The sequence below is a fragment of the Hyla sarda genome, chromosome 6 (genome assembly GCF_029499605.1).
Source record: "Hyla sarda isolate aHylSar1 chromosome 6, aHylSar1.hap1, whole genome shotgun sequence".
NCBI classification, from domain to species: domain Eukaryota; kingdom Metazoa; phylum Chordata; class Amphibia; order Anura; family Hylidae; genus Hyla; species Hyla sarda.
Window position 1 is genome coordinate 241741786 of NC_079194.1, and position 27936 is coordinate 241769721.

The window sequence follows — 27936 nt, forward strand, 5'->3', positions numbered from 1 at the left end:
TGGTAATCTGTCAAACCAGAATTATGGGACTGTCTGTCCTTTCCCTTTGTAGGGAAGATACACCTAAAAAATGGGAACACCTGTTGTTTAAGCCCATTACTTAAAGTACTCACTCTTCTCCTTCCCCTTTGTACGTCATACCTTACAAGTGATGATGGACATCAGGAATATACAGGTTTATACATGCTTTTATCCCAGTGATATTATCCATTGGCCCATATTTACTATGTTTGACGCTCTAGAATTCTGATTCCACATGTCAAAATTGTGGCACACAACAATGAAGACACATTTATCATACCATGTGCCAAAAAAAAAAAGAACAGAAAAATGCACATCACTGAACAAAGGTGCATGACATACTGGGTAAGGGGCATGGCTACAATGCCATGCACACACAAAAAAAAGCATCAAAATGATGGATCATTACCCTAGCCGGAAATAAGCCAACTAATAGTCCCTGTAAACTAAAACTAAACAGTGCAAACCTAGGGCCCTAAAACACAGAGCGATTAAGTGTACTTGTCGCGCACAAAAACTTTTGATATATGTAGCTAATACCATTATATGCACATTTGTCATATACATTGATTAAAAACGTTTTATATTTTTGGGTGAAAAAATGCTGTCCCTGCAGCTATTGCCTGTGTGTGTCTATGAGGAGTCCAAATACAGGAAGTGAGGGCAGGAGAAGCAGGGCTCTGTGCAGGCTCCTGGCTTGTCAATCATCCTGCTGTGTGAGCCCAGAGCATGTCGCAGAGCCTCAGTGTACAGAGCCCTGCTTGTCCTCACTGTACAGAGCCCTGCTTGTCCTCAGTGTACAGAGCCCTGCTTGTCCTCACTGTACAGAGCCCTGCTTGTCCTCAGTGTACAGAGCCCTGCTTGTCCTCAGTGTACAGAGCCCTGCTTGTCCTCACTGTACAGAGCCCTGCTTGTCCTCACTGTACAGGACCCTGCTTGTCCTCACTGTACAGGACCCTGCTTGTCCTCACTGCACAGAGCCCTGCTTGTCCTCTGTGTACAGAGCCCTGCTTGTCCTCACTGTATGTTACGCCTAGCGCTCCGGGTCCCCGCTCCTCCCCGGAGCGCTCACGGCGTCTCTCTCCCCGCAGCGCCCCGGTCAGTCCCGCTGACCGGGAGCGCTGCACTGTCATGGCCGTCGGGGATGCGATTCGCACAGCGGGACGCGCCCGCTCGCGAATCGCATCCCAGGTCACTTACCCGTCCCGGTCCCCTGCTGTCATCTGCTGGCGCGCGCGGCTCCGCTCTCTAGGGCGCGCGCGCGCCAGCTCTCTGCGACTTAAAGGGCCAGCGCACCAATGATTGGTGCCTGGCCCAATTAGCTTAATTGGCTCCCATCTGCTCCCTGCCTTTATCTGACCTCCTCCCATGCACTCCCTTGCCGGATCTTGTTGCCTTGTGCCAGTGAAAGCGTTTAGTGTGTCCAAAGCCTGTGTACCTGAACTTCTGCTACCCATCCTGACTACGAACCTTGCCGCCTGCCCCCGACCTTCTGCTACGTCTGACCTTGCCTCTGCCTAGTCCTTCTGTCCCACGCCTTCTCAGCAGTCAGCGAGGTAGAGCCGTTGCTAGTGGATACGACCTGGTTGCTACTGCCGCAGCAAGACCATCCCGCTTTGCGGCGGGCTCTGGTGAAAACCAGTAGCCTCTTAGAACCGGTCCACTAGCACGGTCCACGCCAATCCCTCGCTGACACAGAGGATCCACTACCTGGAAGCCGAATCGTGACAGTAGATCCGGCCATGGATTCCGCTGAGGTGCCGCTGCCAAGTCTCGCTGATCTTCCCACGGTGGTCGCTCAGCAATCGCAGCAGATTGCCCAACAAGGACAGCAGCTGTCGCAGTTGACCGCCATGTTACAGCAAATTCTGCCTCTGCTACAGCAGCAACCATCTCCTCCGCCAGCTCCTGCACCTCCTCCGCAGCGAGTGGCCGCTCCTAACCTCCGCTTGTCCCTGCCGGACAAATTTGATGGGGACTCCAGACTCTGCCGTGGATTTTTGTCTCAGTGTTCCCTGCATATGGAAATGTTGTCAGACTTGTTTCCTACAGAACGGTCTAAGGTGGCGTTCGTAGTAAGCCTTCTTTCAGGAAAGGCCTTGTCTTGGGCCACACCGCTCTGGGACCGCAATGATCCTGCCACAGCCACAGTCCAGTCCTTCTTTGCTGAAGTCCGAAGTGTCTTTGAGGAACCTGCCCGAGCCTCTTCTGCTGAGACTGCCCTGCTGAACCTGGTCCAGGGTAATTCTTCCGTTGGCGAGTACGCCATACAATTCCGTACTTTTGCATCTGAACTATCCTGGAATAATGAGGCTCTCTGCGCGACCTTTAAAAAAGGCCTATCCAGTCGCATCAAGGATGTGCTGGCCGCACGAGAGATTCCTGCCAACCTCCAAGAACTCATCCATTTGGCTACCCGCATTGACATGCGTTTTTCTGAGCGACACCAAGAGCTCCGCCAGGAAAAAGACTTAGATCTCTGGGCACCTCTCCCACAGCATCCTTTGCAGTCTATGCCTGGGCCTCCCGCCGAGGAGGCCATGCAAGTGGATCGGTCTCGCCTGACCCAGGAAGAGAGGAATCGCCGTAGAGAAGAAAATCTCTGTCTGTACTGTGCCAGTACCGAGCATTTCTTGGTGGATTGCCCTATCCGTCCTCCACGCCTGGGAAACGCACGCACGCACCCAGCTCACGTGGGTGTGGCATCTCTTGGTTCTAAATCTTCTTCTCCACGTCTCACGGTGCCCGTGCGGATTTCTCCTACAGCCAACTCCTCCCTCTCAGCCTTGGCCTGCTTGGACTCTGGTGCCTCCGGGAATTTTATTTTGGAGTCCTTTGTTAATAAATTCAGCATCCCGGTGACCCGTCTCGCCAAACCGCTCTACATTTCCGCGGTCAACGGAGCCAGATTGGACTGCACCGTGCGTTACCGCACAGAACCCCTCCTGATGTCTATCGGACCCCACCACGAAAGGATTGAGTTCTTCATTCTCCCCAGTTGTACCTCTGAGGTCCTCCTCGGTCTGCCATGGCTCCGGCTTCATTCCCCCACCCTTGATTGGACCACCGGGGAGATAAAGAACTGGGACTCTGCCTGCCATAGGAAGTGCCTCTCCCCCCCTCCCAGTCCCGTCAGGCAAACCTCTGTGCCTCCTCATGGCCCCCGTCCTGGTGTCACACTGCCCCGTGCCAGGCTTCGCCCTCTGCCCTCCCTCCCCATTCCCACTCCTGCTGTACTGCCTGCCGTTGAGGAAACCCTCCATTCTTTCCCGGTGTCCTCATCCCAGGGGAGGCAGTTGCCGGTCAAAGAAAAGGGGAGACCTAAGGGGGGGGGTACTGTTACGCCTAGCGCTCCGGGTCCCCGCTCCTCCCCGGAGCGCTCACGGCGTCTCTCTCCCCGCAGCGCCCCGGTCAGTCCCGCTGACCGGGAGCGCTGCACTGTCATGGCCGTCGGGGATGCGATTCGCACAGCGGGACGCGCCCGCTCGCGAATCGCATCCCAGGTCACTTACCCGTCCCGGTCCCCTGCTGTCATCTGCTGGCGCGCGCGGCTCCGCTCTCTAGGGCGCGCGCGCGCCAGCTCTCTGCGACTTAAAGGGCCAGCGCACCAATGATTGGTGCCTGGCCCAATTAGCTTAATTGGCTCCCATCTGCTCCCTGCCTTTATCTGACCTCCTCCCATGCACTCCCTTGCCGGATCTTGTTGCCTTGTGCCAGTGAAAGCGTTTAGTGTGTCCAAAGCCTGTGTACCTGAACTTCTGCTACCCATCCTGACTACGAACCTTGCCGCCTGCCCCCGACCTTCTGCTACGTCTGACCTTGCCTCTGCCTAGTCCTTCTGTCCCACGCCTTCTCAGCAGTCAGCGAGGTAGAGCCGTTGCTAGTGGATACGACCTGGTTGCTACTGCCGCAGCAAGACCATCCCGCTTTGCGGCGGGCTCTGGTGAAAACCAGTAGCCTCTTAGAACCGGTCCACTAGCACGGTCCACGCCAATCCCTCGCTGACACAGAGGATCCACTACCTGGAAGCCGAATCGTGACACTGTACAGAGCCTTGCTTGTCCTCACTGTACAGGGCCCTGCTTGTCCTCACTTTACAGGACCCTGCTTGTCCTCACTGTACAGGGCCCTGCTTGTCCTCAGTGTACAGAGCCCTGCTTGTCCTCACTGTACAGGGCCCTGCTTGTCCACCCTCACTTCCTGTATTTGGACTTCTCATAGAGACACACAGGCAAAAAAAGGGACAAAAATATACACATTTTTCAACCAATGTATATTACAAATATACATATAATTGTGTTATCTATATTATATAAAAAGATTTTGTTGATGACAGGTACACTTTAAAGGGCATACAGGCTGATAGCACCCTGTGTAATTGATCAGCTAACAAACAAGAAAAAATATTGTTCTATTAGAGTGGCACTTATTTACACCGGGCGAATTCCATGTAATAGGGCCATTAGACTAGACAGTCTACAGATGCACCAGATTTATCAATCAGTCTATGCCAATGTGATAACTTTCTAGAATGCTAACTATAGGAGGGAAAAACTATTGAGTGAGGGTTTGCAATGATGTGCCATGGTTATTTGTTATGCCTATGGTATGGATTGTCGCTTTAAGGCTAGGTTTCCACTTGTTTTTTTTTTTTTCTGGCAATTTTTGGATATCTGCCACTGCAGTTTTTGAGCCAAAGTCAGAAGTGGATCCATAAGGGAGGAGAAGTGTAAGTCCTTCCTTTATATGTCCTATTCCTTTTGAATACACTTCTGGCTTTGGCTCAAAAACTGCAGTGACAGATATCCAAAAACTGCCAGAAAAAAAACCAAGTGGAAATTTAGCCTAAAAATGACATTATTCAGTTGAATAACTAAAGTAAAAAATTTGCCATCACACAAAAATGTGAGATGGGGATTATAGGGCAATTATTTCTATAGAAGGATCATATATTCCACCTCTTCCCAGTCTGCAATGACCAATGACAGAGAACAATAAATTGTATTCAGCTGCAAAGCGCAATAGTCTTTAGATTTAGTATCCCTGTAAAAGAGCAGGAACAGATGAGAATATGTTACCTGACTATAACATATTACTATCCTGGACTAACTAACATAGAGAATGAAGAAACTGCACAGGCAGCAGGATGCACTGGGACATAAAGCATCGTTGACGTCTGAAACTTTGGGTTCACAGGCATATATATCTAATACTAAAAATACAACATAACAAGCCTAACAGAGTTCCACCGACACCTGAGCTAAATGCAGAGAATGAGAGAGGAAGAGAGGGAGTGGGAGAGTATGTGGGGGCTCTAGTGACGGCAGGAGAAGAATTACTGAGCCAACCTGGCAAAGCAGAATTGCTTCATAATGCATAACCCTGAAGTCTTAGGGAAAAATAAAAGGAAGTAGGTAATGACTATTAGTCAGAAAGACACTTATATATTTTATAGATAAGAAATACTTCCTTTTAGATGAATTGAAAACACAATGATGTCTGCGCATTATTGATTCGGAAAACTCTAAGACATATACATCATAACTTAACACCCTGGCAGGGCTATTTATCAACTCTGACTGTATTTTTAAAGCTAGGCAAACACAATTACGTTTAATGGCTTTCTGGTTGATACATCTGCTTCTGTGCCGCATACACATCTGTGCAGCTTACTGGCTACTCAAAAATGTGTTCTATCTACTATCGAAATTATCTGTCGCTATCAAGGATATCTTCAGATAAAGCCATTTTATACGATACCCTGATAAATCAATACTGATGCACCCACTAAATGATCCACTAAAGTGCATCACATTCTAATAAACATATTCTACAGCTCTCCTTTCCACATTGAACCACCTAATTTGGTCTACAGCGATTAGAATGGTAACATGCCAACAGTTTGCTGCATTGCCTACTAATAAATAATCAAAATGACTACATGCACCGTACAAGATGATTACTACCATGTGATGTACCCTTCATTGTAGCTCCCCTAGTCTGGCACTAGAGGGGGGAGATAATTGGCTTTAAAACATACATATGCCAAACTTCATGTAGGGATGTAATAAAGATTCATAATCTCTTCTATAAAGATAATAGACTTGACATAAAGTCTAAAACCCAGCACCCCTGTTTTTTTGAACAGCAAATGGCTAGGAGGAGGGGTGTGCAACCCCTGCCAATCTCATATTTATGGCCTATCCAGGTGATAGACCTTGAATATTAAAAATCCAGATAACCTCTTTAGATATAACAATGGATCCAGATGGCCCAGATTACTGCCAAACTGATTTATTTGTTTAATCCCTTCTAACAGGAAATTATCTTGATGATTGGAAAAATGGCCACTGTTGTACCAATCCCCAAGAAGGTTAGTAGAGAAGCTAGTGACTACAGGCCAGTTAGCTTAACATCTGTAGTAGTAAAGATTATGGAAACTCTCCTGAAAAAGAGGATAATTCTTTATGTAAAAACCAATTGTTTGTTGACCTTAAAACAGCAAAAGGGAGGGAACATCATGTCAAACTATGTCATAAAAGTGTTGGATGAAGGTGGTCATGTAGATATTTGGATTTAAGCAAAGCCATTAATATCACGTTAAGGGATCATAGATACAGTACTGAAAATTAGTCTTAATCCCTGGATATTTCAGAGGATTTGTGGTAAGCTAAAGGACAGACATCAGAGGGTTGTTGTTACTGGTGTGTGTTCTGGGAACAGACTGGTTACAAGTGGTGTGTCACAAGAGTCTCTTCTGGGTCCGATTCTTGGAAGAAGATGTAGTAGATAATTGGAACAAACTTCTAGCAGATGTGGTTGGTAAATCTACAGTAAGTGGGATAAACATACAGTGATCCCTCAACTTACAATGGCCTCAACATACAATAGTTTCAACATACAATGGTCTTTTCTGGACCATCATAAGTTGAAACCAGACTCAACATACAATGCTACCTACAGTCCGGATCTGTGAAACGTGTCAAAGGCCGGAAGAACCGACCAATCAAAATGGGCATTCACTGGTAGAACCCCTGTATTACTGAAGCGTATGCACTGACTGATGTCTGGTAGCGCCCCCTACAGTACAGTGAGGTATTACATGTTCTGTACTACTCTTTACCTGTCTTAGGGTTACCTGCTCCTTTGGAAACCAGGTGAAGAAGACTCCATTACTTTTTTAGGACATTTCGTGAACTGTACAGGACCCTGAAGAAGCTCCTGTCCTCTACATAGATTAGTGTTTCCCAAGTAGGATGTCCCCAGCTGTTGCAAAACTACAACTCCCAGCATGCTGGGAGTTGTAGTTTTGCAACAGCTGGAGGCTCCCTGCTTGCGAAACACTGACATAGTCAGTGATTTACTGCTCCCAGCAGATCTTTCTCTTACTTTTATATGTAAGGATTTGCTTTATCTATATTAGTTATCTACTTATTTATCTTTAATCCTCACTTTTTCCTATTTTTAGATGACATTTTGGTGCCTTTAGAACCAATAAGCAGGTTTCCATAGAGTTCTGGTCTCAACATACAATGGTTTCAACATACAATGGTCGTCCCAGAACCAATTAATATTGTAATTTGAGGGACCACTGTATATCTACCGTATATACTCGAGTATAAGCCGACCCGAGTATAAGCCGAGACCTCTAATTTCAACCCAAAATCCCAGGAAAAGTTATTGACTCGAGTATAAGCCTAGGGTGGGAAATACCTCATCCCCCCCTGTCATCATCCAGACCCGTCATTAACATCCTCATCATCATCCCCTTGTCATCATCCCACACATCCCCCCTTCATCATCCCCTTATCATCCCACACATCCCCCCTTCATCATCCCCTTGTCATCATCCCACACATCCCCCCTTCATCATCCCCTTATCATCCCGCACATCCCCCCTTCATCATCCCCTTATCATCCCACACATCCCCCCTTCATCATCCCCTTATCATCCCACACATCCCCCCTTCATCATCCCCTTGTAATCATCCCCCCCCCCCCCTTCATCATCCCCACCCCCCTTCATCATCCCCACACCCCCCCTTCATCATCCTCTTCTCATCATTCGCCCTCAGTGGTCTTCAACCTGCGGACCTCCAGAGGTTTCAAAACTACAACTTCCAGCAAGCCCGGGCAGCCATCGGCTGTCCGGGCTTGCTGGGAGTTGTAGTTTTGAAACCTCCGGAGGTCCGCAGGTTGAAGACCACTGCGGCCTTCAACATCATCCAGCCCCCCTCTCACCCCCCTTTAGTTCTGAGTACTCACCTCCGCTCGGCGCTGGTCCGGTCCTACAGGGCTGTCCGGTGAGGAGGTGGTCCGGTGAGGAGGTGGTCCGGGCTGCTATCTTCACCGGGGGCGCCTCTTCTCCGCGCTTCCGGCCCGGAATAGAGGCGTTGCCTTGACAATGACGCAGAAGTACGTTGGCAATGAACGCACCTCTGCGTCGTTGTCACGGCAACGTGACTATTCTGAGGCCGGGCCCGAAGCGCTTAGAAGAGGCCTCCCCGGTGAAGATAGCAGCCCGGAACCACTATCCCACCGGACCACCTCCTCACCGGACAGTCCTGCAGGACCGGACCAGCGCCGAGCGGAGGTGAGTACTCAGAACTAAAGGGGGTGAGAGGGGGCTGGATGATGTTGAAGGCCGCAGTGGTCTTCAACCTGCGGACCTCCGGAGGTTTCAAAACTACAACTCCCAGCAAGCCCGGACAGCCGATGGCTGCCCCGGCTTGCTGGGAGTTGTAGTTTTGAAACCTCTGGAGGTCCGCAGGTTGAAGACCACTGCGGGTGGGGGAGTTCACTCGAGTATAAGCCGAGGGGGGTGTTTTCAGCACGAAAAATCGTGCTGAAAAACTCGGCTTATACTCGAGTATATACGGTATCCTAATATAGGAATAAAAGAAAAAAAGAAAAAAAAAAAAATAATATATATATGTATATATATATATATATATATATATATATATATATATATATACATTTTTTTTTATGGCCAGCTTTATAGATCTTTGTCCTCAAAACAAAATCCATACAGGATACCTCTACAACTATCATACTGTTGTTTTTTTTTTAATCATTTGGCATACCTGCCACCATTGATAACTATGCCACTTAATTCTAAAGTGTATAGGGGAGGTCTAAAAATGAAATATTAAATCAATATAAATTGTTATGTTACTCATCTGCTACTCTCTGGGAATCCTGTAAAACCAGTTCTTCAGTGGTGAGATCGTTACAAAAGAGAAGACAACAAAGAAAGTAACATCTAAATGTTAAACAAAGGGAGAACATGGATTCAAAACCTAATGTAATGCAATATGGTCCTGTTATCTTATCCTCATAAAGCAGTAAGAGATAAAAATCTTAAAGTTAAAATCCGGAAAGCATAGTTGAGAGCGCTAACAAAACTGTCCTCTATTCCCTCTGAGTGATATCCTAGTATAGCGCTATTACAAAGTTTGTTATAGTTAGGCATATGCAGTGTGAAAGTGAGAATGACAACACACCTACAAAAAAGGACAATTGGGGAAATTACAAGAGTCAGGGGCATCCAAGGCTCATTGATGCCAGACTACTGGAATATGTTGGTTCTTGATAAAATAGTGCCAAAACACACAAAGCATTACAGCTTGCTCTTTTTGGACTGTGTAGATATAGACAGGAAAGATTACCTATGCTGACCCATGTTCACCAGCAGCAGTGAGCAGGTGAGCATCATAACTAGACTTTGAAGTAAAAGAAGATGCTGACCAGATCTGATGGATTAAAGGGGTTATCCAGGAAAAAAAACTTTTATTTATATATCAACTGGCTCCAGAAAGTTAAACAGATTTGTAACTTACTTCTAATAAAAAATCTTAATCCTTTCAGTACTTATGAGCTGATGAAGTTGAGTTGTTCTTTTCTGTATAAGTGCTCTCTGATGACACGTGTCTCGGGAACCGCCCAGTTTAGTAGCAAATCCCCATAGCAAACCTCTTCTACTCTGTGCAGTTCCCGAGACAAGCAGAGATGTCAGCAGAGAGCACTGTTGCCAGACAGAAAACAACAACTCAACTTCAGCAGCTGATAATTATTGAAAGGATTAAGATTTTTTAATAGAAGCAATTTACAAATCTGTTTAACTTTCTAGAGCCAGTTGATATATATAAAAAAGTTTTTTCCTGGACTACCCCTTTAAGCCTTTACTTACATCATGTGGATGGCTGGGTGTGTGTTGCACACAAGGCAAAAGGCAAACCAGTAGATGCAGTATCATTCTCGGCAATGTTCTTCTGGGAAACCTTGGGTCCTTGCTTTCATGTGGATGTTACTTTAACATGTACCATCTATGTTATCGCTCTTAAAGGAGAACTCCAGACCATAAAAATTGTCCCCCATAGTGCCGGCCGTAAAAAAATTAAGATGTACATACCTTCCTCCGCTCCCCTGGGGCCTCCGGTAACCGTCTCCGGTCTCCGTCGCAATCCACTTCCTGGTTGCCGGTGGTCGGATGAATCAGCCAATCACCAGCCGCAGCGCAGTCCGACTCGGCCGGCGATAGGCTTAGCGGCAGTGTGACGTTTTCGGCCCCGGCCGCAGGTGGCGGAGTAGTGAAGAATTTTGTGTCCTGAAGCGTTCTCACACTGCCGCTCAGCCTATCGCCGGCCGAGTCGGACTGCGCTGCGGCTGGTGATTGGCTGATTCATCCAACCACCGGCAACCAGGAAGTGGATTGCGACGGAGACCGGAGACGGTTAGCGGAGGCCCCGGTGGAGCGGAGGAAGGTATGTACATCTTTATTTTTTTTACTGCCGGCACTATGGGGGACAATTTTTATGGTCTGGAGTTCTCCTTTAAGACCAAGCTCACCCTAATGACTGTGGCCTCTTGGTGCCAAATACTACAGGGCACCTTCAGAGGTTTAGTGCCATCTATGCCTCAATACATCATACATCAGATCTATTTTGGTGGCTCAGACATTGTAACATTATACTAGACAGTCTAAAAATTTGCCAGATTTATCATGGGGACTAAGGCTATCTGGTAAATCTTGTGGATCTTTTGATGCAAATTATGCAGGAATTTTGGCACATTTACAATAGAAAGCTTGTTCTTAAACATTATGGCTGACCTGTTTTCCTCTACACAGCTTACATCAACAGATTGTAGGGTGGACTTAAAGGGGTACTCCAGTGGAAAACTTTTCTTTTTTTTTTTTTTTAAATCAACTGGTGCCAGAAAGTTAAACAGATTTGTAAATTACGTCTATTACAAAATCTTAATCCTTAAAAGAGGGAGGAGCAGGGACCCGGAGCGCTCGGCGTAACAGTACCCCCCCTTAGGTCTCCCCCTCTTTTTGCCCGGATGTCGCTCCACATGGTACGAGGACATTGGGAGCAATTGTAGAGTCTCCTTCTGGAGGACAGTGAAGTCCTGGGTTTGGTCATCAACGGCAGGCAGTTCAGAAGGAATGGGAATGGGGAGGGGGGGCAGGGGGTGAAACTTGGCACGGGGCAGAGTGTTACCAGGACGGGGGCTATGAGGAGGCAAAGCATAGTTCTGATAGGCCTTGGGGAGACCAGGTGTAGGAGGAGGCACTGAGGCTTGCCTGAAGGGACTGGGAGCAGACGTGAGGCATTTTTTGTGGCAAGAAGTACCCCAGCACTTGATTTCCCCGGTGGTCCAGTCAAGGGTAGGAGAGTGGCGTTGGAGCCATGGCAGACCGAGGAGGACTTCAGAGGTGCAGTTGGGCAAAACAAAAAATTCAATTTTTTCGTGATGCAGTCCAATGCTCATGAGCAGGGATTCTGTGCGGTAACGCACTGTGCAGTCCAATTTAACTCCGTTGACCGAGGAAATGTAGAGCGGCTTGACGAGACGGGTCACAGGAATGTTGAACTTATTAAGAAAAGAGGCCAAAATAAAATTTCCTGCAGAACCAGAGTCCAAGAAGGCCATAGCTGAGAAGGAATAGTTGTCAGAAGGAGAAATCCGTACGGGCACAGTGAGACGTGGAGAGGCAGCCTTCAGACCAAGAGACGCCACTCCCACGTGAGCTGGGTGCGTGCGTGCGTTTCCCAGACGTGGAGGACGAATAGGGCAATCCACCAAGAAATGTTCGGTACTAGCGCAGTACAGACATAAATTTTTATCTCTGCGGCGAGTCCTCTCTTCATGGGTCAGGCGAGACCGATCCACTACTTGCATAGCCTCCTTGGCGGGAGGCACAGGGGTAGATTGCAAAGGATACTGTGAGAGAGGTGCCCAGAGATCAAGGTCTTTTTCCTGGTGGAGCTCCTGGTGTCTTTCAGAAAAACGCATGTCAATGCGGGTGGCCAAATGGATAAGTTCATGCAGGTTGGCAGGAATTTCTCGTGCGGCCAGCACATCTTTGATGTTACTGGATAGGCCTTTTTTAAAGGTCGCACAGAGGGCCTCGTTGTTCCAAGATAGTTCTGAGGCGAGGGTACAAAATTGGATGGCGTATTCAGCAAGGCAGTTTCGGCAGAAGAAGCTCGGGCTGGTTCCTCAAAGACACTACGAACCTCAGCGAAGAAGGACTGTACAGTGGCAGTGACAGGATCGTTGCGGTCCCAGAGCGGTGTGGCCCATGACAGGGCCTTCCCAGACAGGAGACTGACCACGAAAGCCACCTTCGACCGTTCTGTAGGAAATTGGTCCGACAACATCTCCAAATGTAGGGAACATTGTGACAGGAAACCACGGGAAAGTCTAGAGTCCCCATCAAATTTGTCCGGCAGGGACAAGCGGAGGCCAGGAGCGGGCACTCGCTGCGGAGGAGGTGCAGGAGCTGGCTGAGTAGATGGTTGCTGCTGTAGCTGTGGCAGAAGTTGCTGTAGCACGGCGGTCAACTGCGACAGCTGCTGTCCTTGTTGGGCGAACTGTTGTCCAAGTTGCTCTATCTGTTGAGACTGCTGGGCGACCACCGTGGTAAGGTCAGCGACAACTGGCAGCGGGACCTCAGCGGGATCCATGGCCGGATCTACTGTTATGATTTGGCTAGCTGGATGTGGATCCTCTGTGTCAGCGAGGGATTGGCGTGGACCGTGTCGGTGGTCCGGTTCTAGGGTTGCTACTGGTATTCACCAGAGCCCGCCGCAAAGCGGGATGGTCTTGCTGCGGCGGTAGCAACCAGGTCGTATCCACCGGCAACGGCTCAACCTCGCTGACTGCTGAGAAGGCGTGGGACAGAAGGACTAGGCAGAGGCAAGGTCAGACGTAGCAGAAGGTCGGGGCAGGCGGCAAGGTTCGTAGTCAATAGCAATAGCAAGAGGTCAGGTACACTGGTAAGGCAAACACTGTAACGCTTTCTCTGGCACAAAGACAACAAGATCCTGCAAGGAAGTGAAGGGGAAGTGAGGTTAAATAGACAGGGAGCAGGTGGAGGCTAATTAGACAGATTGGGCCAGGCACCAATCATTGGTGCACTGGCCCCTTAAATCTTAGAGAGCTGGCACGCGCACTCCCAAAGGAGCGGAGCCGCGCGCGCGCCAGGACGAGACAGGTGGGGACTGGGACAGGTGAGAGACTTGGGATGCGATTCGCGAGCGGGCGTGTCCCACTATGCGAATCGCATCCCCGCCGGCAGTGTCAGTGCAGCGCTCCCGGTCAGCGGGTCTGACCGGGGCGCTGCAGAGAGAGGAACGCCGCGAGCGCTCCGGGGAGGAGCAGGGACCCGGAGAGCTCGGCGTAACAATATGTTTGCTATGGGGATTTTCTCCTACTCTGGACAGTTCTTAAAATGGACAGAGATGTCCAGCAGAGAGCACTGTGCTCATGATTCAGCAGAGAGCCCTGTGTTCCAAAAAGAAAAGTATTTCCTCTGTAGTATTCAGCAGCTAATAAGTACTGGAAGGATTAAGATTTTTTAACAGAAGTAATTTGCAAATCTGTTTAACTTTCTGCCACCAGTTGATTAAAAAAAAAAAAAAAAAAGTTTTCCACCCGAGTACCCCTTTAACTTTGCACTAAACATTAACGACTAAGGGGGAGATTTATCAAAACCTGTCTAGAGGAAAAGTTACTGAGTTGCCCATAGCAACCAATCAGATCGCTTCTTTCATTTTTAAAAAGGCCTCTGAAAAATGAAAGAAGCAATCTGATTGGTTGCTATGGGCAACTGGTCAACTTTTCCTCTGGACAGGTTTTTTTAAATCTCCCCCTTAGAAATTGTACTATGGAAATGATGGGATGTTATATGTCTCCAGTATATTTCAGATACTCTCTATTTGCTTCAGAAGGACCCATGCGTGGGTTAAAATGTAGCTACTATTTGAGGCTCTGCCTGCATGGATGCTGTCACTTCAATTTACTGATCCCGTTTCCTTTGATTTACTTCAAAAAGCTGAGATTTATGATGCTGTTTGGTAGGATCTTCAAACTGAGTAGCTGTATCCAATGTTCCTTTGCCTGCAAAGCAGACATGGAGACTGAGCAGCGGAGTACCCCTTTAAGTATAGTCACTGAAAGTAAACAGACGGTCCGGCGCGAACAGGACTAGGACTCAAGTGAGCTAGGCAAGTATTGCAGTGGAGAGCATAGAAAACCTCAGGTAACGGTGGTCAATAAATCCGACAGCAGGGATCAAATAACCAACAGAGAACAGGACTGCACTCACCATCCAACAGATCTTTATTCAGAGATGCCAGACATGTCAAGCAGGTGCAGGTATGGAGGCGGGAAACCGACTGTTTCACGTTCTCACAGCGCTTCTTCCAGCCGGTCTACCGGCTGGAAGAAGCGATGTGAGAGCGTGAAACAGCTGTTTCCCGCCTCCACACCTGCACCTGCTTGACATGTCTGGCATCTCTGATAAAGATCTGTTGAATGGTGAGTGCAGTCCTGTTCTCTGTTTGTTATTTGACCCCTTTAAGTATGGTATTGTAGAGGGTTGGGGTGTAACAGATTGGAGCTAAACATGAATGGATGGGTTTTAAGAAAATCATTTTTTTGCTCCAAGGTTTTTAAGTTTAATCCAACGTGTACGTTTTTCTATTCATAACAGACAGTCCAAGTGAACAGGTCACATTTACTTCATATGAATTATTTTATAGAGAATACACAAACAGAATAACACTCGACATGAAAAGATTCAAATCTCAGCAGGAACAAATGATTTTATCTAGAAAAATTTACTATTTTGGGCTTCCCCATCCACCCTTTATCAGGATCTTAGAGTATACAAGAGAACGGATCAATCCTTTATACAAAGGATGTGTGCGGAGAGCACAATAGAGCCATACTAAGAATGCACCTTAAGCAATTGAGCAACAAAGAGACCATTCCATTGCCCCTACTTCTGACTTCTCTTTCATGTCGGGTCCTCACCTGCCTTTCTCTAGGTTATCATGCAGCTCCCCAGTGTCATATGTTCTCCGCAATGGCTAAATTACATAAATAAGGACATTCATGTGTTCCTATGTTCTCTTCTTATTACCTTTCCGTCTGTTGTTAGGTGAAGTACTACCCAACAATAGAGGTCCTCCCTACATCCCATCCATCTCCTTGCTGCTCCGCCCTTCTTTTGCCATCATGTGGTGGAGAGTAACTTGCTATGTGTTTAGCGGATTTGCATGTTGTTGCTGCTGCCTGTCATTTTTTATTGCTTTTTAGTTAATTTTATACCTGTCAGCTTGGCTTCTGAATCTCTAATGTCCTCAGCCTCTCCTTCATCTACTCAGTTGCTTCCAACTGTGCGTCCTTTCATACCACTTAGTTCATCTTAAGCAATCACTGTCTAATATATTTCACATATTCTAATCTCCTCCTCACATTACCTCCTAATGCATTATCCTTAGAACCATATACGCCATGTTATTCAGTTCTTTCTTTTGTTTTTGTGTTTAACTCATCTTCCCGTGTCCTTCTATCTTCTATTCACTCTGTATGGCGCTCTTAGTCAACCTAGACCTTTTATCTCCAATCCCACCCTATACTTCCGTCTTCAAAGCATACTTTTATCTAGTGCCTGTCTATCATTAGCCTTTACCCTTGGCTCTTTAATCTGCTCTCATTTATCTGCCATGTCTTTCCATCATCGGTCCTCCTATAATTCACCTGCACACATGTACTTTTCGCACTACAGCTCCTTCATAATCCTCTAACTTCTCTGGCAGAACAACTTCTATCTTCACTTTTCTTTTCTTTATCAGATATTTGCTCAATTCTTTAAAGGAGAACTCCTGAATATAAAAATTGTCCCCCATACTGCCTGCAGTAAAGAAATAAAGATGTACATACCTTCCTCCGCTCCCCCGGGGGCCTCCGGTAACCGGCTCTGGTCTCCGCCGAGATCCACTTCCTGGTTGCCGGTGGTCGGATGAGTCATACTTCGCTCAGCCAATCATCAGCCGCAGTGAAGTCCTGACTCGGCCGGCGATAGGCTGAGCGGCAGTGTGAGAACGCTTCAGGACACCAAATTCTTCACTACACCGGCACCTGCTGCTGGGGCCGAAAACGTGACGCAGAGTCAAGACTTCACTGCGGCTAGTGATTGGCTGAGCGCAGTATGACTCTCCGACCACCGGCAACCAGGAAGTGGATCACGGTGGAGACCGGAGCCGGTAAACGGATGCCCCGGGGGAGCGGAGGAAGGTATGTACATCTTTATTTTTTTACTGCCAGCAGTATGGGGGACAATTTTTATATTCCGGTTCTCCTTTAATCATTTCCTTGCCCCTATATTATTCAGTTCTTCTTTTACTCTGTTTCTGGCCATCTATGTTCCTTTCATTGAGCTTAAAGTGTTTCTTTTTGTTCAGATTTGATACTTCATATCTTCGTATGTGCACCCCTGCAGGAGATGATTATATAGGTTGCCGAGACTGTGCTACATCCTAGCCAAGGTGAAGTTGCCTCTTGTGTGCCCTCTCTTTTCTCGTCTCACTATTATTTAATTTACAAATCTGTTTAACTTTCTGGCACCAGTTGATTTAAAGGGGTACTCCCGCGGGAAACTTTTTTTTTTTTAAATCAACTGGTGCCAGAAAGTTAAGCAGATTTGAAAATCCCTTCTATTGAAAAATCTTAATCCTTTCAGTACTTTTTAGGGGCTGTATACTAAAGAGAAATCCAAAAAAGAAATGCATTTCCTCTGATGTCATGACCACAGTGCTCTCTGCTGACCTCTGCTGTCCATTTTAGGAACTGTCCACAGCAGTATATGTTTGCTATTGGGATTTTCTCCTGCTCTAGATTGTTCCAAAAATGGACAGCAGAGGTCGGCAGAGAGCACTGTGGTCGTGACATCAGAGAAATCCAAAAAGAAAAGCATTTCCTCTGTAGTATATAGCCCCTAAAAAGTACTGGAAGGATTAAGATTTTTTAATAGAAGTCATTTACAAATCTGTTTAACTTTCTGGCACCAGTTAATTAAAAAAAAAAAAAAGTTTTACACGGGAGTACCCCTTTAAGGGCATAGTATTTATAGTTTTTTTTCTAACTGAAGTCAGCAAATTGTTTCACCAGAATTGAGATTTACTATGAATGTTGTGAGTTTGCAGTCAATGAATAAAGAACTACGGATCTCTATTCTCCCCAGAGAAGTAAGAGAAGTTAAAAAGTAAGGCACCATATTTTCAGTTTCATTGAATGTCTTTGGGGAGAACACAGGTGCTATAGGTGTTTTGCCAGTTATTACCGTATTTTTCGCCTTATAGGACGCACTGGCGTATAAGACGTACCCAATTTATAGGTGCAAAATCTAAAAAAATAAAGATTTTGAACCCAATAGTGGTCTTCAACCTGCGGACCTCCAGATGTTGCAAAACTACAACTCCCAGCATGCTGGGAGTTGTAGTTTTGCAACATCTGGAGGTCCGCAGATTGAAAACCACTGCATAGGACGTAATACGTGTCCCCGGCGCTCCGGACCCGTCACCGCTGCCCTGGATGTCGCTCCATCGCTGTCACCGTGTCCCCATCGCTCCGGAACGTCTCTGCTGCCGGCCGGGTATCCTCGCTCTTCGTCGCCGCCATCACGTCGTTACGCACGCCGACGCACGTACGCGACGACGTGATGACGAGGAAGGAGAGCGCCGGCCATACAGGGGATCCCTGAACGGAGAAGACACCGAGGAGGCAGGTAAGGTCCCTCCCGGTGTCCTGTAAGCACTAACCCGGCTATTTGGTCGGGCTGTTCGGGACCGCCGCGGTGAAATCGTTAGTGTCACTTTCCCTTCAGATGCGGCGGTCAGCTTTGATCGCCGCGTCTGAAGGGTTAATACAGGGCATTTCCGCAATCGGTGATGTCCTGTATTAGCCGTGGGTCCCGCAGGGACTGCCGCGATAGGGGTGTATTTGCCGTATAAGACGCACCGACTTTTTCCCCCCAGTTTTGGGGAAGAAAAAGTGCGTCTTATACGGCGAAAAATACAGTAACTCCCAGTCTGGTAACCCAAGGTTTGAATTTACAAAATATTTAATAAAGATATTTTTTGCACTTTGTGCTACACAGCCTGTAAAAACCATTAACACTAGACTAGTCGGCTATATTCACATCCCTTCCATAGTCATTTGTACAGTACAAACTTAGAAATGAATATAGTCCTTGTTAGATTGCATTCAGTCCATTAAAATCAATAGATGCTGGACAGGTATGCTGTGGTATGATGTTGGTCTGCCATCTTGCCAGTTTGCCGACATATGCCAAATAGTGAAATAAATGAGAATATCCACTTATATAGGCTTGAGATTTATTCTCTGTGGCTAGTTAGAACTCATCCCTTAGAGGAACTGTAGTAATGATTGATACCCAGCATCTCTTAAAGGGGAACTCTAGAAAAAAAAAAAAAAAAACATTTCAAATCAACTGGTGCCAGAAAGTTAAACAGAATGGTAAATTACTTCTATTTAAAAATCTTAACCCTTCATGTACTTATCATCTGCTGTATACTACAGATATACTACAGAGAAATTTGGGAAGTTCTTTCCAGTCTGACCACAGTGCTTCCTGTTTAACTTTCAGGCACCAATTAATTTGATAACATTGGTTTTACACTTGTTTCCCCCAAAGTTCCCCTTTAACTAGCTGAATTGACTATTTGAGTTGTTTGGGTTTATAAAGAAATCTACTATTGTTTTCCACTCTTGTATTTACATTATATCCCATTTTTTTCCCATTCAAAACAAATGGAGCTGAGCTGCAGAAAAAACACAAAACCTGAACGAAATAAGGGCATGTTTACAACTCAAAATTTGTGGCAGAAACCCAAAGCATACCCAGCCCGGTTGTGGCTCTTAGAAAGGGTTTTTGTTCATTTCTCTCTCATAGTAGGACATCATCAGGCATCAGCCAAATAGCCATCATTCCTCCTCCCTCATCCTCAAAATCCATCCTGCATCAGAGTAATCTCGCCCCCTCTTCAGCCAAATCTCTCTCCTCCTTCAGACATAAAAAAAAAATCTTCCCACATTCTTACACCCTCAGCTTAACCTCCCTCATCCCTCAGACAAACCTCGGTCATACCTCAGACAAACCTCTGTCACACCTCAGAAAAACCTCCGTCACAACTCAGACAAATCTCGGTCATACCTCAGACAAACCTCCGTCACACCTCAGAAACACCTCTGTCACACCTCAGACAAACCTCGGTCATACCTCAGAAAAAACCTCCGTCACACCTCAGAAAAACCTCGGTCATACCTCAGACAAACCTCCGTCACACCACAGAAAAACCTCCGTCACACCTCAGACAAACCTCCCTCAGCCCTGAGCTCTCAGCCAAACCTTCATCATGCCTCAGACGTCAGCCGAACAGCTGTTGATGTAAAGTTTTCCTTGATTCGCAGAAAACTGAGAGCGCATGCGCAGCACTCTGCTGACAGCGTAGGGCTAAAAGATGCAGCATTAGGAGCGTAGCCCTGCGCATGCGCAGTTGTATGTGCCGCTCAGAGCGCATGCGCTGCTTCCTTCGCAGTCATGCTATTCGGCTGACGTCTGAGACATTACAGGGGTTTGGCTGAGAGCTGAGGGAGGTTTGTCTGAGGTGTGACAGAGGTTTGTCTGAGGTATGACCAAGGTTTGTTTGAGGTTTGAGGGATGAGGGAGGTTAAGCTGAGGGTGTAAGAATGTGGGAGGATTTTGTTTATGTCTGAAGGAGGAGAGAGATTTGGCTGAGGGGTGACAGAGGTTAACATGATGTACCATGGAGGATTACTCTGATGGAGGACGGATTTTGAGGATGAGGGAGGAGGAATGATGGCTGACGCCTGATGATGTCCTAAGGGTATGTTCACACTATGTAATTCCTGCGAAATTACATGAGCGGAATGCCGCGAACGGAATTACGTGCTGTGAACATAAACATCAGTGTGAATGGGTCTTCCACGAGACCCGTTCACACTGTGGAATTTCAACGGCAGACAATTCCGCCGCTGAAATTGTTCGTCGCAAAGAAAGAACATGTTCATTCTTTGCGCGGAAGTCCACGAACACTGCATAGCCATCAATGGTGATGGCGCAGTGCAGCGCGGTCCTACCGCCGAAGCATTGCGGTGGCGGCTGCCATAATGAAATCTCTGCTCGCGTAGTGTGAACATACCCTTATATGGACACTGTACTAACTAGCACTAACCTATAGTTAGCAGTCTGTAAAATAATAATGTGCTGTAGCCAATATGTCATGTTTCCTGCTTCTCTGCTACTAGAAAAAGACTCATTTAGAAAATTTGTCATTCTAATGATAGAGAAGCTCTCGCTTTCCAACTCATCTAATTTAATTAACTTTAAATAAGCAAATAAATGTATTTCCACTGTCTCCATCAATCTCAAGACTATACCTCCAAGGACAGAATGTGCTCAACCAAAAGCTCTCAGAGTGTGGTTAAGGTACTGCTTAGTCCCAATGTCTGGCGTTAACTCTTGTGACAGATTGAAAAATAGGTAAGATTTGGATAAACTCATTGAGGCAGGTTTATCACTACTGTCTTTAAACTTTAAACTAGACAGTATACAACTAGGCCAGCAGGCAGAAGATGCAATAAATGCATTGTTTGGTGTATCTTGGTATACGTGAAAGACACTTCTCTCTAGTTTTTTCCCCTTCTTAGTTAGCCTATTTTCCAACAATATTTTGGCACAATTTGGAAATCACACCCCTTTTTATATACTGACCTGATGGAGGGGAATGGAATCTCCTAAAATGTGTCTTCCGAATAAAGCACAATATAGTTTTTATTTTTTATGTTGTCTGTGGTTAAATTATAATGGCAATACCATAGAGCAAGAGTGCAGATCACCCCATTTATAGACCTATTAACTCACCAAAGTCCCTTCCTATTGTTTTTATATCTGCATTTATAGACTGATCTCATCTCTACACATCTTACTTTTTATTTTGGGCCAACAATAAAATTGTGTATAGCCAGAATTACTTTTTCAATAACACATTTTAGATAACTGTCTCCTGACCTCCATATACATATGAACATTAGGCATGGACAAAAATTCCTGTTTTTTTCTATAGAGAGGGATAAGCCACAGCCAGACAGCTCTGTGGCAGAAATATTTCATCATGCCCAATTCTTCTTTCTACTCATCGAGGTTTGGCTGACTTAAGCATCTTTACTCCCTTGGATCTTCAAAGAAATACTCATGGAGAAAGTTATATTCTATCTAATTTCTAATACGGCTAAGTGGCCAGTGCATGACACAGGGAGTTAAAAAATACCAAGTGACAGAAGTCATGGACCCCCTCTTCAGCCTTTTAACCCCTTAACAACATTGGCTATTAATGTACATCCTGGTTCCTTTTTATCTAATGCACCAGAACGTACATTTACGTCCTGTACATGAAGCAAGCCCAGGAGCTGCACTGGCTTCATGCACAGCCATTCCCTACTTCTAGCAGCAGCCAGGGTCCCTCCAGTAATGGCGGCCATCAGCAATACAGCTGATATCCACCATTAACCCTTTAGATGCCTTATCAATACTGATCAAGGCACCCAAAGCAGGTGTGGTTTATGTTGAGACTACTTGGACTACCCACAGCGATATTGCAGGGGTAGATGAGTGAAGATGGCATCTATAGCTCTTCTCACCTGCTCTGGTAATTCTTTTGTATGGTTTGCCTTCTGGCAGACTACAAAACATATGAAGGTCAATCACATAAATAACATTTCAAAAATAATCCACCATATCTGGTCTTACTCTGATAGTTCTGTGTCAGGGTAGTACTATGTCTGCTGCATACCAACATTTGCCAAAATGTAACAATGAAACAATAGAAGTAATGATAATAATTATTTACATAGTGCCAACAGATTCCGCAGCACTTTACAATTTTGGGGTACAAATAAAGACAAGTAACAGATATTACAACATTACACACTAAATATTCAAACAGGAGGAGTGAGGGCGCTGATCACGAGAGCTTACAGGACAACGAGGAATGGGATTGAGACAAAAGGCAGAAAGTGCTTTATTGATACAATAGTCCAGCCATGTTTTATAAATAGGAAAGGTTACATACAGGAGGGTGAGGTCACTTATGGGCAGGGAAGGAGTGCACAATATTCTCGCCCACTCCCCTTTCCCTGCCTACTTACATACCCGCCCTAGGCGATGAGTCCGTAACCACAGTGACAGTCCCTCGCTAGACAAGTGAGGGACGTAAATGTCAAAATGATAAAATACAATAATACAGACTCAGGTCAAGGAACAGTAGGGAATAGAAAGACTAACAAAGCAAAACTAACACACTCACACAATATGTCAATGTCCACTATCCGCGTCAAAAGCCAAGAGTTGTCAGAGTACAAAATCGCTAACACCAGAGAGAAGTCGAGAAGAGGAGCCAAAAGTCAAAGATGCCGGGATAACAAGAAGAAACTCGCTAGCTACTGGAGTTGGACTCTCTCACAGGCATTGAATGAGAGTAAACTGCCAGGTTAAATAGGCAACCCCACAGGTGCTCTCATCAAATGGTCAGCTGACCAGCCAGACAGCTAAGTGTAACCCAGCAACAAAAACAAAGAGCCGTTTAAAACCTTTTAACCTTTTAGCTCTATAGGTTCTGACAGCACCCCCCCCCCCCTTTAAGAGGGGCCACTGGGCCCTTAAATTTGGGTTTAGGTTTGTCCGGATGAGAATCATGGAACATTTTCACCAAAGTGGAAGCATGAATAGAAGAGGCTGGAACCAACGAGCTCTCCTCCGGACCATAACCTTTCCAGTGAACGAAATACTGGACAGAATTTTGTACCCTTCGACTGTCCAGTATTTTGGAGACCTCATACTCCAGTTCTCCGTCGATCTCAACTGTAGGAGGCACCGGGACTGGAGACTGAGTAGGAACATACCTTAGTGTGGCACACACAGACACACAATGCAAAGACTAAGTGAGCTTTTCTCCTTTTTATCAGCTTTCAGATGTGATTTTTATATAGCCCACACCTGTTACTTGCCCCAGGTGAGTTTAAATGAGCATCACATGCTTGAAACAATCTTATTTTTCCACAATTTTGAAAGGGTGCCAATAATTTTGTCTAGCCCATTTTTGGAGTTTGGTGGGACATTATGTCCAATTTGCTTTTTTCCTCCCTTTTTGGTTTAGTTCCAACACACACAAAGTGAATAAACATGTGCATAGCAAAACATGTGTTACTGCAATCCTTTTCTGTGAGAAATACTTCATTGTCTAGAAAAATTTCAGGGGTGCCAACATTTACAGCCATGACTGTAAACTTCTAGGAATTTACCCCAAAATTCACGAAAAATATCATTGACCAAATTCTACAAAACTGCTGCTGCATTAGTGAGACCAAAAGGCATTACCAAATACTCAAAATAACCCTCTGGGGTATTAAAACAGTTTTCCATTCATCACCCTCTTTTATTCTGATTAAGTTATAAGCCCCTCGAAGGTCCAGTTAGAGAACCAACAAGCCCCCTGTATTTGATTAAACAAATCTGGAATTTGAGGCAATGGATATTGATTTTTGACTGTAATCTTGTTCAGACCCCTATAATCAATACAAGGCCTTAGCCCTCCATCCTACTTTGCCACAAAGAAGAACCCTGCTCCCATTGAAGATACAGAAGGACGAATATGACCCTTTTGCAAAATTCACTAAATATAATCTTTCATAGCTTCTCTTTCAGGACCAGACAAATTATAAATTTGCCCCTTAGGATACTTGGCATCAGGTACAAATTCAATTGCACAGTCATAATCTCGGTGTTGGGGCAAAGCAGAGGAGGCCTCCTCAGAAAAAACATCACAAAAATCTGAAATAAATTCGGGTAGATTAATTTGGGCCACGCCGAGTTGCAAAGCATGTAAGAATGCATTTATTTATACATTCGGTCCCCAACTTGATGAGTTCCCCAGAGGACCAATCAAAGACAGGATTATGTTTTCTTAACCAAGGTAATCCCAAAATATGATTTTTTCAAAATGCAGAGAACCCACCAGTAATCCCACCTCTGGAGTGGAAGAACTGACACAACCCCTTGACAAGGGTTTATAATCCACTCCAGCAATGGGGATGGGACTTTCCAACAATTTCAAGGGTAAATTCAAAGACTTAATAAAATTCAGATTAGCAGCAAAATTTGCAGCAGAACCAGAATCAACAAACGCTTTACCAAATACTTTTTTTTAGAAGAAGACCATTTGGGAGATATCTGTGCGCCCAAATTACCTCCCCGATTGTCATTTAGGCGCTGGTGTTTGGCGCAATTCAATGTCCCTTCTCTCCACAAAAGAAACACAAGTTGTTTTTCCTCAGAATGGATCTTCTCTCCTGGGAGGACAATCTCCCTATCTGCATGGGTTCCTCAGAAGAGGCATGAGAGTTAGGAAAAGAGGAAAACATGGAGGAAGGAGAATGAGAGACAAGGAACGGACCGTTTACGACTTCTCTCTCTCAAACGTCTGTCAAATCATACTGCTAAAGTCATGGCCTGTTCTAGTCAATCAGGTGATTGATAGCTCACCAGGACATCTTTAATAGCATCAGATAAACCTAGTGTGAACTGAAACCTAAGGGCTGGATCATTCCACCCAGACGCAGTACATCATTTCCGAAAATCAGCACAATACTCCTTAACCGATCTTTGTCCCTGCTTCAGATTAAACAGCTGAGACTCTGCAAAGGCTGCTCGGTCAGGTTCATCATAAAGAAGGCCCACAGCAGAAAATAAAGCATCCACAGAACATAATTCAGGAGCTGAGGAAGGTAAAGAGAATGCCCCCTCCTGGGGATCCCCTAGCAGCAGTGACATTACAAGTCCTACTCTCTGAACCTCTGTGCTAGTAGACTGTGGTCTTAGGCAAAAATACAGCTTACAACTCTCCCTGAACACAACAAATCTCTTTTGGTCACCAGAAAGGCGGTCAGGAAGATTAATTTTTGGTTCACTCAAAACAGCTGGAGGACTGACCACTGGATGAGCATTAGCTGTTTCCTGAGCCTGAACCCTTTCAGCAAGGGACTGTACTAAATGTGTTAATCCCTGCATTTGCTCTACTAAAGCTGTTATTGCTTCCATCCTAGCAAATGCAGTTATGCGGCCTGTGAAAATGTCATGTATGGGCAGGGAAGGAATGCACACTATTCTCGCCCACTCCCCTATCCCTGCCTACTTACATACCCGCCCTAGGCAATGGGTCCATAACCACGGTGACAGTTCCTCCCTAGAAAAGTGAGGGATTTAATTGTCAAAATAATAAAATACAATAATACAGACTAAGGTCAAGGAACAGACAGACTAACAAAGCAAAACTAACACACTCACACAATAAGTCAATGTCCACTATCCGTGTCAAAAGCCAAGAGTTGTCAGAGTACAAAATCGCTAATACCAGAGAGAAGTCAATCAGAGAAGCCAATGAACAGGAATAAATTGCTCTTTCACAGGCATTGAATGAGAGCAAACTGCCAGGTTAAATAGGCAATCCCGAAGGTGCTCTCATCAAAAGGTCCGCTGACCAGCCAGACAGCTAAGCGTTACCCGGAAACAAAAACAAACAAAGAACCTGTCAGAACCTTTTAACCCTATAGGTTCTGACAGGTGAACCAGCCACTAGCTAATCTATGAAATGTCTAAAGTGCATAGAGAGTAGGAGGAGACTGCCGAATAAGGAGCTTTTGATATCTCCAAGACCCAGAGGTCTCAAAAGGGGCAAAGTAGGAGTAGTGGAGACCAGTTAGGGAATGTAACATGAATAATAATGATTTTTAGAGTGTAATTGTTTTGAAATATCCTCCTGCACTTACACTTACTATTACACACCTACTTTAAATGGTGCCTTCTGGAGTTCTTTTAATTTCCTCTCTGAACGTCCACCCAATACGTCACAGCTGGTGGTCACACATGCTCAGTAGTTCTCTCCCATTGGCCTGATCATCACTAAGAGTGATTCCTGCCATTGTACAGGCAAGCTAATAAAAATCAGACCACTAAAAGCGGTTTCTTATCACTAACACTCGACATGTGAGGTGGATATTCTGAGAGGAAATCAAAGGACTATTAGGGGGCATCATAACTAGCACACAACTGTAACAACTAAACACAGGAGCTTCACTAAAGTTAAAGAGGTACTCTGCTGCTAGGCATCTTATCCCCTATCAAAAGGTTAGGGGATGTCTAATCGCAGGGGGTCCCGTCGCTGGGACAACCGCGATCTCCACGCAGTACTTGTCGTTCTAAATGAATGCCGAGTACTGGTTGCAGTCGTCGTGATTTCACATAATGCCATGCCCCGTCTTGATGTCACACCACACCCCCTCCATCCATGTCTATAGGAGGGGGCGTGTTGTTCAGAATGTTGGGCACTGCGCAGAGACCATGGGGGTCCCAGTGGTGGGATTCCCGCATTCAGACATCTTATCCCCATCCTTTGGACAGGAGATAAGATGCCTAACAGCAAAAATTGCTATGCTTTGGATGACATAATAGAGTAAATAAACATGTAATTGTGGGACAAAGCTTTAAATACCTTCCATATTGTCCATTATGATACTGTGTCTGTATTCTACCACTATTCTTTCTGTGCTTCGCTCCCTTTCTGTTTTTGTCACCACCACCATCTATCCCTGTGCCTCTTACGCAGGCAGACGCATTCATTTCTAGGATCTGGGTTAGGTGTCTGGGGACCTCCTCCTCTTTGTCGCTCTCCTACATTCATTTTCGCCTGGTTTTACACATAAATATAGAGTATATTCCATCAAACATCCTCAGCTCTGTGCCTGAACTTCTTAACACTCCTCTGGAAACAGATGGGATAATGCTGAGGGCCAAAGAATGGACTATACTGTTGTGCATAGATCAGTGACAACCTCACTTCAGGGCTCAACCAGTAATTATTTATAGATTACAATAATTGGTGCATCCTGTAGTCTGGGCATCATGAAAATAATGGATGATCATCATTTCCATGCCATGTGTCAACACAGCTGCTCGTGGCTACACAATTTCCAGCAGCCTGTAGCTGCCTGCAACCCCCCACCTGTTTTTACCACATCTTACTACAATTTCAGAGTTTTACAGGAAATATCATTCTATAATGATAATGCTAAGAGATCGTCTTCTTCTGCTCAATACTTATCTTTATTCATTTGTCAACAGATATAACCTGACTGCGCTCCTTACTGGAGACATTAATGATCATCTCACCAGGGTGAGGACACATACGGGTAATACACATATTCCTCTATGCAAGAGCTGATGGATGATTTGACTTTACAGAGAATAGGGTTGAACAGGACTGAGCTGCAATACCAAATATTTCTTAGAACATCTGTTGCTTCAAGGGAAAGTGCATTTTTTATGCAGTTTCAGAAGATTGGCACTAGAACTGGTTTACATGGACTCCAGTACACACCAAATTAGACAATCCTTATTAACTAAGTGTCCTATTATACAGGTCGATATTGCCCTGTGCAGTAGGGCCAGAGAACCAGTAAACA

The 27936-nt window shown here is 45.6% G+C and overlaps 1 protein-coding gene and 1 long non-coding RNA gene across 2 annotated transcripts in view; one reads left to right on the forward strand and one right to left on the reverse strand.

The window, feature by feature from the left end:
- SYT7 (synaptotagmin 7) overlaps window positions 1-27936 on the reverse strand; it is a 526341-nt gene that overhangs the window by 481024 nt on the left and 17381 nt on the right. The gene's annotated exons all lie outside the window — the stretch shown is intronic.
- LOC130276866 (uncharacterized) overlaps window positions 1-27936 on the forward strand; it is an 84152-nt gene that overhangs the window by 4929 nt on the left and 51287 nt on the right. Inside the window, exon 2 of the long non-coding RNA XR_008845273.1 lies at window positions 6341-6394. This is a non-coding gene — a long non-coding RNA (uncharacterized LOC130276866). The remainder of the gene's footprint in view (window positions 1-6340; window positions 6395-27936) is intronic.